Raw genomic sequence first — 12,028 nt, 5'->3', positions numbered from 1 at the left:
ACGACCACCAGAGAGTAATACGCAAGTGCAGAAGGACTGATAAGATAATTAGCATATGAAGCAGGGCTAGGCGGAGCTAAGAAATGAATATGCATAGATGTGTTGTGAAACAATGCATATGTAATATTTTAGGAGATAAAAGAGAACTGGGTGAACAAATCGGATGAAGTTAGATTTGGGCAGGCATGCCCCTAACTTCCGGCGCCTAATAAAGCACCTTCTTATAATCACTTTGTGGATTATGTGTCTTCATGAATGCTAACAGTAACATAACAAGACATGCAGGAATTGTCACCTGCTTAAAGAACTGGAGCATGAGTTTTCTTTCAGAGACACTTAAAACACTAAGAATTTCTTCATAGTAGCTTTCGGGGATGACTTTACATGTTTTATTATACAAAAATAAATATTGTTTTCAGTTCCACTGTCCTGTTGGCTTCACCATGTCCTGTGTTCATTTTGCATATCTGATATATTCACACCTCACAAAGTTTATCTTATGTGTTCATCTTATTCATTTAACTACCTAGGGTAAAAAGGGTAATTATGTCAATGAGCAATAGGACGCAGAAGATGTCAATGGGGATATGTCTTGGATTTTCTTGTATTTTCTTTTTCTTTCTCTTTTTTTTTTTTTTTTTCTAACACACTTTTGTCTTGTCTTACAGCTTTAGCCATCAAAAGTTTTCATGTCAACGCTTTATCCTTGTTCTCAAACACAATTCCATTTTTTTTAATGGCTCTGTTTAGTCCTGTAATGTTGTTTTTGTCATTTTATTTCTTTTCTCAGTATCCACATTCTTCAATTTCACACATAAAGTCCCCCAGCCAATACAGCTTAAGTAACACAGAAGTCCCACTTACCATAAAGAGCTCCTTATGCTATTCTTCAGATGGAAAGTTCTTCCAAGTTTGGGCCTGAGCTTGTTATGCCAGTCCATTACTATCTTCCTTCTAGTCTTGTTCTTCTCTTAATATTTTTAAACTCCCTCTTTTGGTTTCCTCATAGTTGGTATTTTAGTAATCTTGCCTCAGTGCTGCTCTGTCTTTTCAGCTTGCTGGCTGCTTGCTGTCTTTCTTTTTACTTATTGCAGCAGCTGTTCATGTGAATGATATGGTGTCCTGTAAATGCTAATCAGTGTTAAATATCTTATTTGCAGAATGTAAATTTTCCCCTAAACTGATCATTCTCCATTTTAAAGGCAGTGTTTTCAATCTGATGTTATTTATTTTTTTTTAACGATCGATTTCTTGACTTTTTATTAATTTGCAAATTCACCTACAGACAGCCTCCTGCTTACCAGTGGAAATTAGAGAGTATCTGTCCAAACTGCAGTAAATAAATGTTGAAATTCTCCACAGCGTCTACTTGGGTGTACTATGTACGCAGCAAGCTAGAGCTAAATTCTGAGTCAGATCCTTGAAATTCTGCTGTGCTCCTATGTGCATGCAGAGTATCCTTTGGTAGTTTCAACACTTTCAAAACAGAGTTTCATACTTAGTGAACAACAGGAATTTGCATCAGAACCTGCTAATCACTGTTTTATTTATGTATTAATTATTTTTATTTTCTCTCATATTTTCATTTTTTTTGTGCCTGTAATATTTCTAGTGAAAATATTTACTTAGTCACAGAACACATTAAAAGGTAAAGTTAAACAACTTTTTTTTTCCTGTTTGTCACACAAGAATATCCTTTTTTTTTTTTTTTAATTTTCTGCAATTATCTGTCTTACTTTTAATTTGAAGGCAGAAATCAATATTTTGTGGTTATTTTGCTTAGTCTTGTAGTTCCATGGCAACTAGGAAATCTCCTTCTGTAACAAACAGCAACAATTGAAATCTAGTGTGACCTTCAACCTAACCAAGGTCAATTTTCTCAGAGCTAAGAAGAATTTGTAGTATTGTACCCTTGGTTCTGGAAAACACTATTTAATTATACAATATACCTCAGTTTTTCTGGCATTCAAGGAATGATGTAGATTTCTCTTTTTACTTAGCACTTTAAAGGACATTGAAGGGTAGTTTCAAGTTTATTGATTTTGTTTATTTTTTTTATTTTTTAATGCTATGATTGCAATTTGGAAGTTTTTCATTGATTTTTTGAAATATATAATTGCATGTCTATCACTGAAATTTCCACTACCTTGTGCTATTTATTGTCAATTACACCCATGTTAAGTGGGTATAAAATAAGTCCAATTTATGTGGTAGTTTATTCTCATGTTATACAGGTATCAATGATTACCATATAGTGCAAAAAAGCTGAATCTATTCTTTCATATTCAGAATATATTTAGTAATCATTATGGGCATTCATTTAAGTGGCTAACAAGCATGAAAATAGAAAAGTTACACATATTCTATTTAATAAGACTTAAAGACTGTGAAAAGAGAAATATGTTACAAAAGTACTCCAGAGGTCAATACGTTAAAAAGTTGGATGTTATGTCTGGAAAAGAAAAGACTGCATGGAGGAATTTGGGACAGACTGTTTAGTCAGAAGGTAATTAATGGACAGCAAGCACTGATATAGAACTTGCAACAGTGAGCATATAAATAAAGTCTTTAGACAAATATTTGCAAGAAAAAGAAATGAGAGAGTACAAATGTTTGATGGACTTAGATAAGCCACAAAGTATTCTTTCATGCTGTAGTATTATTTTAGCAATGGAAAATATTTTCCCACTCACTCGAGCTAAATTAACCTATGAGTATGTAATTTATTTCCAAGAAAGATTTTTAAAAATAAAATAACTAAAGGTTCACTCCAGTATGGGTTCTTTAATATTTTTAATAAAAAGACAGATTATATATATATTTTTTATTCTCACTACTTATAGTGAAAAAAAATAGCATAACTACTTTTTTTCTTTTTTTTTTTTTTCACTACTTATAACCCTGCTCAAAACTCTGACAATCAATTTGACAACACAGTTAAACAAATTCCATCCTACAGCCATTTCCTAGGTAACCATCCACAGAAATAAATTGTACACAGTGGGAGAAGAAAACATCCATGTTTTTTATGCCTTTCTGATCCAAATTTAGCCACCACTATTCATTTTGAATTTACTTATTACTAGTCATTTGTAGATGAAATCTGACTCTATGAAGTCTTAGGAAAAAGACATTGCCTTTTTATTAGCAAAGTATATAGAACAATGGGATCATGCTAAAACATGGAATTTTAAGTATATTAAAATAAAAATGGCAATCATAACTTTTTGCAGTTGACACAAATGCAAAGAGTTAAAAGAACAAACAAACAAAAACAAAACCGTCCACGAGTTAAATCCATGTATATTTCATGGTACTGACATATATCTTTCTAGTTTAATCATGAAGGGAGATTAACAGCATGCAAGGTCTGATCATGTGTGAATATTCCACATAAGTTTTGCCTCATTACTTGCAGAACACTCTTAGAATCACAAAATATCCAAATTGGAAGGGACTCACAAGGATAATTGAGTCCAACTACTGGGTCCCCAAAGGACCACCGAAAAAATCAGACCATGTGTCTGAGGGTGTTGCCCAAATGATTCTTGAACTCCAGCAGGTTTGGTACCATGACCACTCTCCTTATACCTACAACTGGACTTCTCAAAAGACACTCCTATAGCTCAAACTACCAGGTTGACTCTACACATTTACCCTAAACTTCTGTATAGGCCATTACCAGTGTTGCTCCTCCCTTCAGCAGATCTAATTTTAGGTTTAACAAATCTGCTCTGAATGGGGTTTTTCTTTCTTTCCCTCTACCACCTTTCTCTGTACCTGGATTCTTCCGTACAGTACTGAAAAAAAAAAAAAAAAAAAAAACAATAAAAACCTCAAATCCCCAAACCCAAAGTCCTTCCATCTTTTCAAAACTTCCATGCACAAGAAACCCTTGAGTACACTATTTCTTTACATGCAGGCCAACAAAAAGAAAAACAAAACAAAACAAAACAAACAAAAAAACAGCTCTTTCTTATGCACAAGTTACTGCTTGAAACTTAGGCTGAAAAACAAACAAACAAACAAACAAACAAACAATAATGGTATCATAATGCTGCAAATTGAAATGTCATTCAGAGAAACTGTCACCAAAGGAAAAATGTTATAGCTGAGGCTTGTGTAGCAGCTATTTTCTGGATAGAGGCAACTTTTAGGAATAAGTGAGTAATATTGACTTTGCTTTGAAGATAAGTGAAAATATGAGAGAGGGAGGAGGGATATTGAGAAGGGAGTACATGAGAAATATCTGACTCAAACCAGGAGAAAAGTTGTCCATCTTACCTTTGGTTGACAAGACTGGGATTCCTTAGACCAAACCCTTCCTTCTCCCCCCTTCTATCTGCACAGGCTATTGCTTTCTGCTTAGGGAAGAGGAAAAGGCCTTGTGTTTGTGCATATCCTCCATTTCTCCTTCTTCATCTCATTCTCATCACTGTGGAAAGCAAAACAGAAAACTTTGAAGTCTCTCAGCCCTACTATCATGGTTTCTCTTTCTTTCTTGTGCTACTGATAGACTAAAAGCAGTGCTAATCCATCTTTGACCAGCCTCACAAAAATATTCAGGGGCTGTTTCTGGCATAGAGAAAAATTCTTTAACGAGAGTAGGGAGTAGGTTGGAGGGAGAAAGTAATCTCTGCAGAAAGGCTGGCAAGGATGTATAGAAAAGAGATCCTCATAATCCCTGACATCCCTCATTCCCCTGTGCATTCAAACCCAATCAAAATATTTTAAACCTCTGTTGTATCAGAATCATCTGGAAATGCTGCTCATCTTACAAAGACATGTACTCAAAGCCCAATCCTCACTTTTCTGTTGTCATGATCATTTTCAAACTCATCTGTCCCATCTGTAATATTCAACCTAGTCAGCAATACTGAGAAGAACTAGGCAACTATACAAGTAGTAGATGAGGCAGAGAAGGTATTCTACATACAGTTGTGACTAGGGCCACAAAAATTGAACAGTTTAGAGAAGGTATTTTTAAGCAACAAATGAACTACACTTTTGTGTCCAATATATAGCATGCACTTAGTCACCATTTATGTTTTTAAGAAATGAGTACAGAAGCTGGCACCTACTACTCTCTTGGAGACCTACTATGAGGTCTGTAGAATATACTTGATAGTCTTATTTGACTAGATTTGGACTCTCATCCTTTTGAAATAATAATGATAGTTTCCTATTTTTTTGTGTGCTTTTTTTTTTTCCTTCTCATCCTAGAAGTCCTACAAGTGTTTCTCATCCTACAAGTCCTACATGACTACTTCAGCTGGGTTCAAAACATGCTAATTATCCACATAAATTCAGGTTTGTTTGTTTGATAATTGAATCACTCACTCAATAAGAATACCAGGAATGTCACAAGAAAAGACTGCAGTGTGTTGACAGAAAGCACTTACAAATCAAACAGCAATTTGCCTGGTGTTTGGCTTAATATTCTTCTGTTATTTTAATCTAATTAATCTTACTGCTTTGATTCAGCAGAATCAATTTTCCCAGGTTGTTTATGAAGTTAATTGGAAAGTTCATGTATGATCTGAAGCTTCTGCATCTATTTCATCTTAATATCTATTTTAGTTACAGGTTTTGGCATACTCCTTTGCACATTTTCTTATGCACTTGATATTTCTAAAATATAAACATTAAAGAGAGAATTATAAATATAAAATATGCTCCAACTTTGGTTTCTTTGGGCATTTTAATGTGGAAATATTTTATATTGTACGACGTTGCAAATGCTTTTTCACTAACTCTCAATTGCATTATGGTAGTAAGTACATTTCTGACAACCATCTGCTTAGACCTTACTTGCTCCTAATAGGCCCTTTGAAATTAAAATAATGATAAAAGGAAGGAAGTTAAGATGAGAACTGCCAGTCAATTTAAGCTATAATTCTATGGTATGTTGTGGGGGTTGCTACCAATGCTACAGGAAGATACTATACAACAAAGTAAAACTAAAGCAATGTGTGTGCATTTATTACTGTATCAATAGATAAACAAATAGAATATAATGATAACTAGATATAGTTTTAGAATGATAGAATCTAGTTATCATTTGATTCTATTTGTGTATCTATTAATAAATTATAATTATATCTAGTTATCATTAGTATATTTTCTTATAATAATCATACACATATATACATATATACATATATGCTTGTTTTCAACACTTAAAATACGTGTTGTGTATTTTGTACCAATATGAACAAGTTGTTCAAGCTGTTCCAATATGAACATTTACAGATGCACATTTTATACATTAATAGAGTTTTCATCCTGTAAATTATTTTCTCAAATCCTGTTTGATTTTATGAGGATATTAATTACATATCATTCAGTTGTTTATTTCACCTCATTTTTCAAAATTTTAATATTTTGGGGCAGTTTTCCATGACAGCACATAAAAATAATGAGTGGTAGTAGTAATATTATGAGCGTGACTAAATGTATCTAGAAATTCCCTTGTTTCAGTCTTTTAGAGGGTAAGAATTTTGCATAACTACTGACCCATGTCTGCACAGTGTATTCTCATTAATGCCATTCCTTGAACTTCAGCCAGTTGCAGGTGACTGATCTGCATAATCACTGTGTATTTAATTCACTGTGGGAGTCCATGCCATGCGAACAATGTCCAATGTTATAAGAACAATAGGAAAAACTATCACTGTTGTAAACACATGATAAAACACACAGAATCTGTATAATCAAGCATAATGCAGTGTAGAAGTGACCCTTTAAAAAAGTTTCTGCCTTTTAGAAAGATCCTACTAGCTGTTGAAGACTAGATGCCATGAATGAAAAGCAGAGTATCAGTAAGGTGGGTTCTCAGTTCCATTAGCACAAATTTCAAATTAATTCAGTGCATGAAGAAAAAAAGCATTTCTGATCATTCTTCAGTGGTGCCATATGTCCTATCTGGCCTCTGCGAAATGCCAGCTTTGGTGTATTTTATCATGTTCTTTTTTTTTTTTTTTCTTTTTTTTTTTTTTTTTCATTCACAAGCCAATGATTATCTTATCTATTGATTTTCAGCAGGAGTCTTTACAAGAGAGAGAGTCTTTGTCAGGTTCTGAGTGGAATAACTTCATGTTACCCACCTTTACGTATTTACATGAGTGGTTTGTTCTTCCCTGTTGTCACTTAATGAAACCGTCTAGTGTTCAATAACTGCATAGACAAATGTGTTATACAGAAAACCAGCAGCTCCTTTTGTGCTGTGAACAGCCAAGACTACCTGTGTGTAAATGTAGGCACTACTGTGGTAAAAAAAAAACTCTATAGGAGAAATGTTTGATTTCTTGGATCAGGCTTGGTTAGGATAGGCTTGATAATACACAGCTTCAATGTACAAGCTGGTCACACACTATACTTTATCTGAAAATATGGCAAGGAGTCTGGATCAACAAGCACAGCTCTGGCACTGCTGATCTCCATCTACCATGTGTTTAGACCTAGTTCCAGCTGCAGCTCCCAGGCTCTCACAGGTAACTATCAGAGGCTCCCAGCCTCCAGGCTGCTCTGCAGGGTACACCCACTCCTCTCTAAACCACCACTACCACTTCGCTGCTCCCTTTGTTTTTGAGAATCATGATGCTCTGTGGTATTTGGATCAAGACCTTCCTGAATTTGCTCAACCACAGTGCCATACAGGTTTTACTGTCTATATTTGTGCACAATCCAAAAGCACGCTCCTTCCCAAGAAAGCCTCTGCAGTACTCCCTCTGCAGTATTGCTTCTTGTTTTGCACTGGTCTCTTTCTGAAGTTTAAACTTTTAAAGCCCAATCTACAATGTAATGGTATTATTGATTAATTTCCCTGAAACAAGGATAGAAGTGAATAAATAAAAAATATAAATAAAAAAAAACTAGGTAAATAAAAATTAGGCAAAAAATGTGGATCCTGGTTGAACATACCATATTCCAGTTTGTATAAGATATACTTAATAAAACATAATATATTTCTCACTGAAATATGGACTGGAACAAGAGACTTTGTCTTTATTAGGAAATTAAACAGCTGTGAGAAAATGTAACTAGCTTACTGGATACTTGAACCTGACCACCAATAGCTATTAAATTGCAAAAAGGGTCCTGGGCTGGTTTTGTCCCAAGCCTGACAGCACTCCTAAATTATTTCCAGATAAAACTTGGCAGTTACCACAGACCATCATTCCTGATACATATTTGGATATGGCCATCTAGTTAGTTACAAATGATAGGGAAATTTAACATTATGCATACAGACAGTTATGTAATAATTTTGTAATCTTACTGCCAGATAAAGGTTATAAACCTGTTTAATTTGCTACTTTAGATGTACACTGAGTCTCTGCCAGCAGTTTGCAACTAGGTTATAGAGTTCTTTTCTTTTTGCTTGTGTGTATTTTAATATTTTACGTAACTGGCAAGAAGCTGAACAAGAAGACTTAATTCTTAATACATTTCAACACAGAGAGCATCTGGGACATATGAGAGTTGGTATTGAGGAAAAAAGGAGCAGTTCATTTGCTGAGGCCACCACCTCACTGTGGTGCAGGTGCAGAGATCCAGGGGATGGCCCTTCCTGTGAATTTCATGAAGTTCAACAAGGCCAAGTGCAAGGTCCTGCACCTAAGCTGGGGAAATCCCAAGCACAAATACAGGCTGGGTGGAGAATGGATTGAAAGCAGTTCTGAGGAGACAGACTTGACAGTGTTGATGGATGAAAAACACCACATGAGATGGCATGTGTGCTTGCAGCCTAGAAGGCCAATCACATCCTGGGCTGAATCAAAAGAAGCATGACCAGCAGGCCAAGGGAGGTGATTCTCCTCCTCTGCTCTCCTATTCTGACTCACCACCTAGAGTACTGCACTCAGCTCTGGAGCCTCCAACATAAAAAGGACGTGGATGTGTTGGAGTGAGTCCGGAGGAGGGCCGTGAGAATGATGAGAAGGTTGGAGCACCTCTCCAATGAAGACAGGCTGAAAGGGTTGGGGCTGTTCAGCCTGGAGAAGAGAAGGTTCTGGGGGAGAACTTAGAGCATCCCTTCAGTACCAAAAGACGGCCTACAAGAAAGTTGTAGAGGGACTCTTTATCAGGGAGTGTAGTGATAGAACAAAGGGTAACAGCTTTAAACTAAAAAAAATTAGATTTAGATTAAATATAAAGAAGAAATTCTTTATTCAAACAGAGGGTGGTGAGGCACTGGAACAGGTTGCCCAGAGAGGTTGTGGATGACCCATCCCTGGAGGTGTTCAAGACCAGGCTGGATGAGGCCCTGGGCAACCTGATCTAGAGGGTGGAATCCCTGTCCATGGAAGGTGGGTTTGGAACTAGGTGATCTTTAAGGTCCTTCTGACCCAAGCCATTCTATGATGATTATTATTTCAGCTGATAGATATCTAAGGGTTCTTTCATTGTCCTACACATGAAAGAATAGCATCATGTGCTATTTGAGACGTCTTTGGCTAACACTCTAAGCTAAGGTTGGAAGATGCACAGGACAAGGAGAAGTCCGTTTTAAGGTGTATCATATGGCAGTAGATGACATCTACTATTCATCAAGCAACTTGCTCTTGACAGTCAGTAAAGTCTTGATTGCTATTCAGGTGAGAAGATATTTACTTTAAGATATGAGAAATGCAAGATAAATATATTTGTCAGACCTCGATTAAATATAGAAACTTACACAATTCATCTTTAGACATCTAAATTTGACTCCCAACTGAAATGTCTGCAGCAAACATTGCATAAGCACAAAGAGTATATTCTTGAGGGAGGATTTATACGCCAGCCCTGGAAATCAGTGGATATATTGAAGTATACACAGGAAACAAGGAATTTAAGAGGTTATCCATATGAATCTGGGTATGGCTGTGCTTGAATGAATAGCAGAATCTGGAAAAGGGAAAATTTGCTGTGATCAAGCCATAGAAGTTAAATGTTGAAGCTTACCTAAATTCTTAATTAGATCATATTCAAACTCAAGTGTCTACCTCATGGCTGCTCTCTGACTAGAGAAAAAGATAGTGAAACAACTTTTCCACTGGGAAACAAACCAGACCAAGTCAAGTGGTATTACTTAGGAGGCCTGCTGATATGAACACTATAATATAACTTAGAGTCCCAAAAGATGTCCTATCTTAAATAGAACAGAACAGTTGTTAATAGCTAATCAGTGGGGAGATCTGACTCAGGTTCATGCTCAAATGAATTCTTAGTATGTAACAGTGACAAGTTGTAATGGATATCCCTTTAAACTGTTGTAACCCATGATTTGATTTGTATGTTATAGGAAGCACTATAGCAGAAAACACCTGAAACAACAGAGGACAAGCCTCACAAGAAGCACTGCAAGTACAGCAGTGATGCTTCCTGAGTTTTCTTTGGTGCCCAGTAACTCCACATAGCACACTACCTCTCCTGTCCTAAGCAACCACTGTAACAAACTGTATCAGGTTAGAGATCATTTAGGCAAACCTGGCACCCACAAATCCATGGGCCCAGATGGCACGTACACACGAGTGCAGAGGGAAATGGCGGATGTTACTGCTAGCCACTCTCCATCATCTTTGAAAGGTCATGGAGAACAGGAGAGGAGCCTGAGGACTGGAAGAAAGATCAGGTCACTCCAATCTTCAAAAAGAGCAAGAAGGAGGACCCAGGAAACTACAGACCAGTCAGCCTTACTTCCATCCCTGGAAAAGTGATGGAAAAGCTCATCCTGGAGGTCATCTCCAAACATGTGGAGAAGAAGAAGGTGATCAGGAGTAGTCAGCATGGATTCACCAAAGGGGAAATTATACTTAGCCAATTTGAAAGCCTTCTATGATAGAGTGACTGCGTGGGTAGGTGAGGGGAGAGGAGTGGATGCTGTGTACCTTGACTTCAGCAAGGCTTTTGACAGTCTCCTACAACATCCTGATGGGTAAGCTCAGGAAGAGTGCAGGAAGTGGCACACTTATACTGGCAAATATATTGAAAAGCACAGATCCCTTCAAAAAGTCTTGTGAGACTCTAGAAGAGTTTAGTTTTTGTTTTCGTTTGTTTCTTTTTTGTTTTGTTTCATTTTTATTGTGTTGTTGTTGCTTCCAATTTCATAAATCTTTTTCTGAATTTTAGGCCTGTTGCTTCCTAATATAAAATTCCTAGTAATGGAGAGCAGATTATTCTTCTCCCACAGCTTTTTAAATACTTGAAGTCGGTTTAGTTTGTCTCTGTTTAGTACTGTTTTCCAAGGTAAGCAGCTCTAATTCCTTTATGGAGTAAAATTTCAAGAGGCTCATTTTTTGTTGCTCTTTCAGAAATTGGACCTGCCTATACACTAGCAGTAAAGTGAAATTCGAAAGTGAAATTCCAAAACTGCATATGATATTCTGGCTGAGGCTTCATTAATGAGAGGAAAGAAAAAAAAAAAAAAAAGAAGAAAAAAAAAAAAGTCCTTCTTAATGTATCATATAGGCTATTCTCTAATTTACATCTCTAGGTACAGTGATCAGTACTTGTAATAGTTTATTAGTTGATTCTGCCTAAATGTAGAACCTTAATTTTTCAGACAATTTTTCCAATTCATCAATCTACTGTACTTCAATTCATCAATTCTGTACTTCAATCTGAAGACTATCATTCCAGTCTGGAATTGGTTGCAAATGTAACATTCTTACATTTATATTGTTATTGACAAGAGTGATCCAAGACAGACCACTTGTAACTGACAGAGAAAATTCCTTTTTCAGTGGAGCTTTCAAGTTAATTTTTTTTAGATGGCTTCAACTAGACCATGTATTCATACCTTAATTATTAAATTACATTAAATACTTTTTAAAATTTTTTCTAAGGTAGCTTCTTGTACCACAGAAAACCATATGTGAGTACATAAAATGATAGCTTTTTGGAAATCTAGCAGAATGTCTTTAAAAAATTCCCATGTCTCACAGAAAATGTCTGTTCCCAGGAATATACATTACATTTGGTTTAACTGCTGAATATTGTCCTTTTCTGAAATTCTAAATATTCATTGGTCTCTATTATATTCTGT

This window comes from Cygnus atratus, chromosome 1 (assembly GCF_013377495.2).
Source record: "Cygnus atratus isolate AKBS03 ecotype Queensland, Australia chromosome 1, CAtr_DNAZoo_HiC_assembly, whole genome shotgun sequence".
Taxonomy (NCBI): domain Eukaryota; kingdom Metazoa; phylum Chordata; class Aves; order Anseriformes; family Anatidae; genus Cygnus; species Cygnus atratus.
This window is presented reverse-complemented; position numbering follows the sequence as displayed.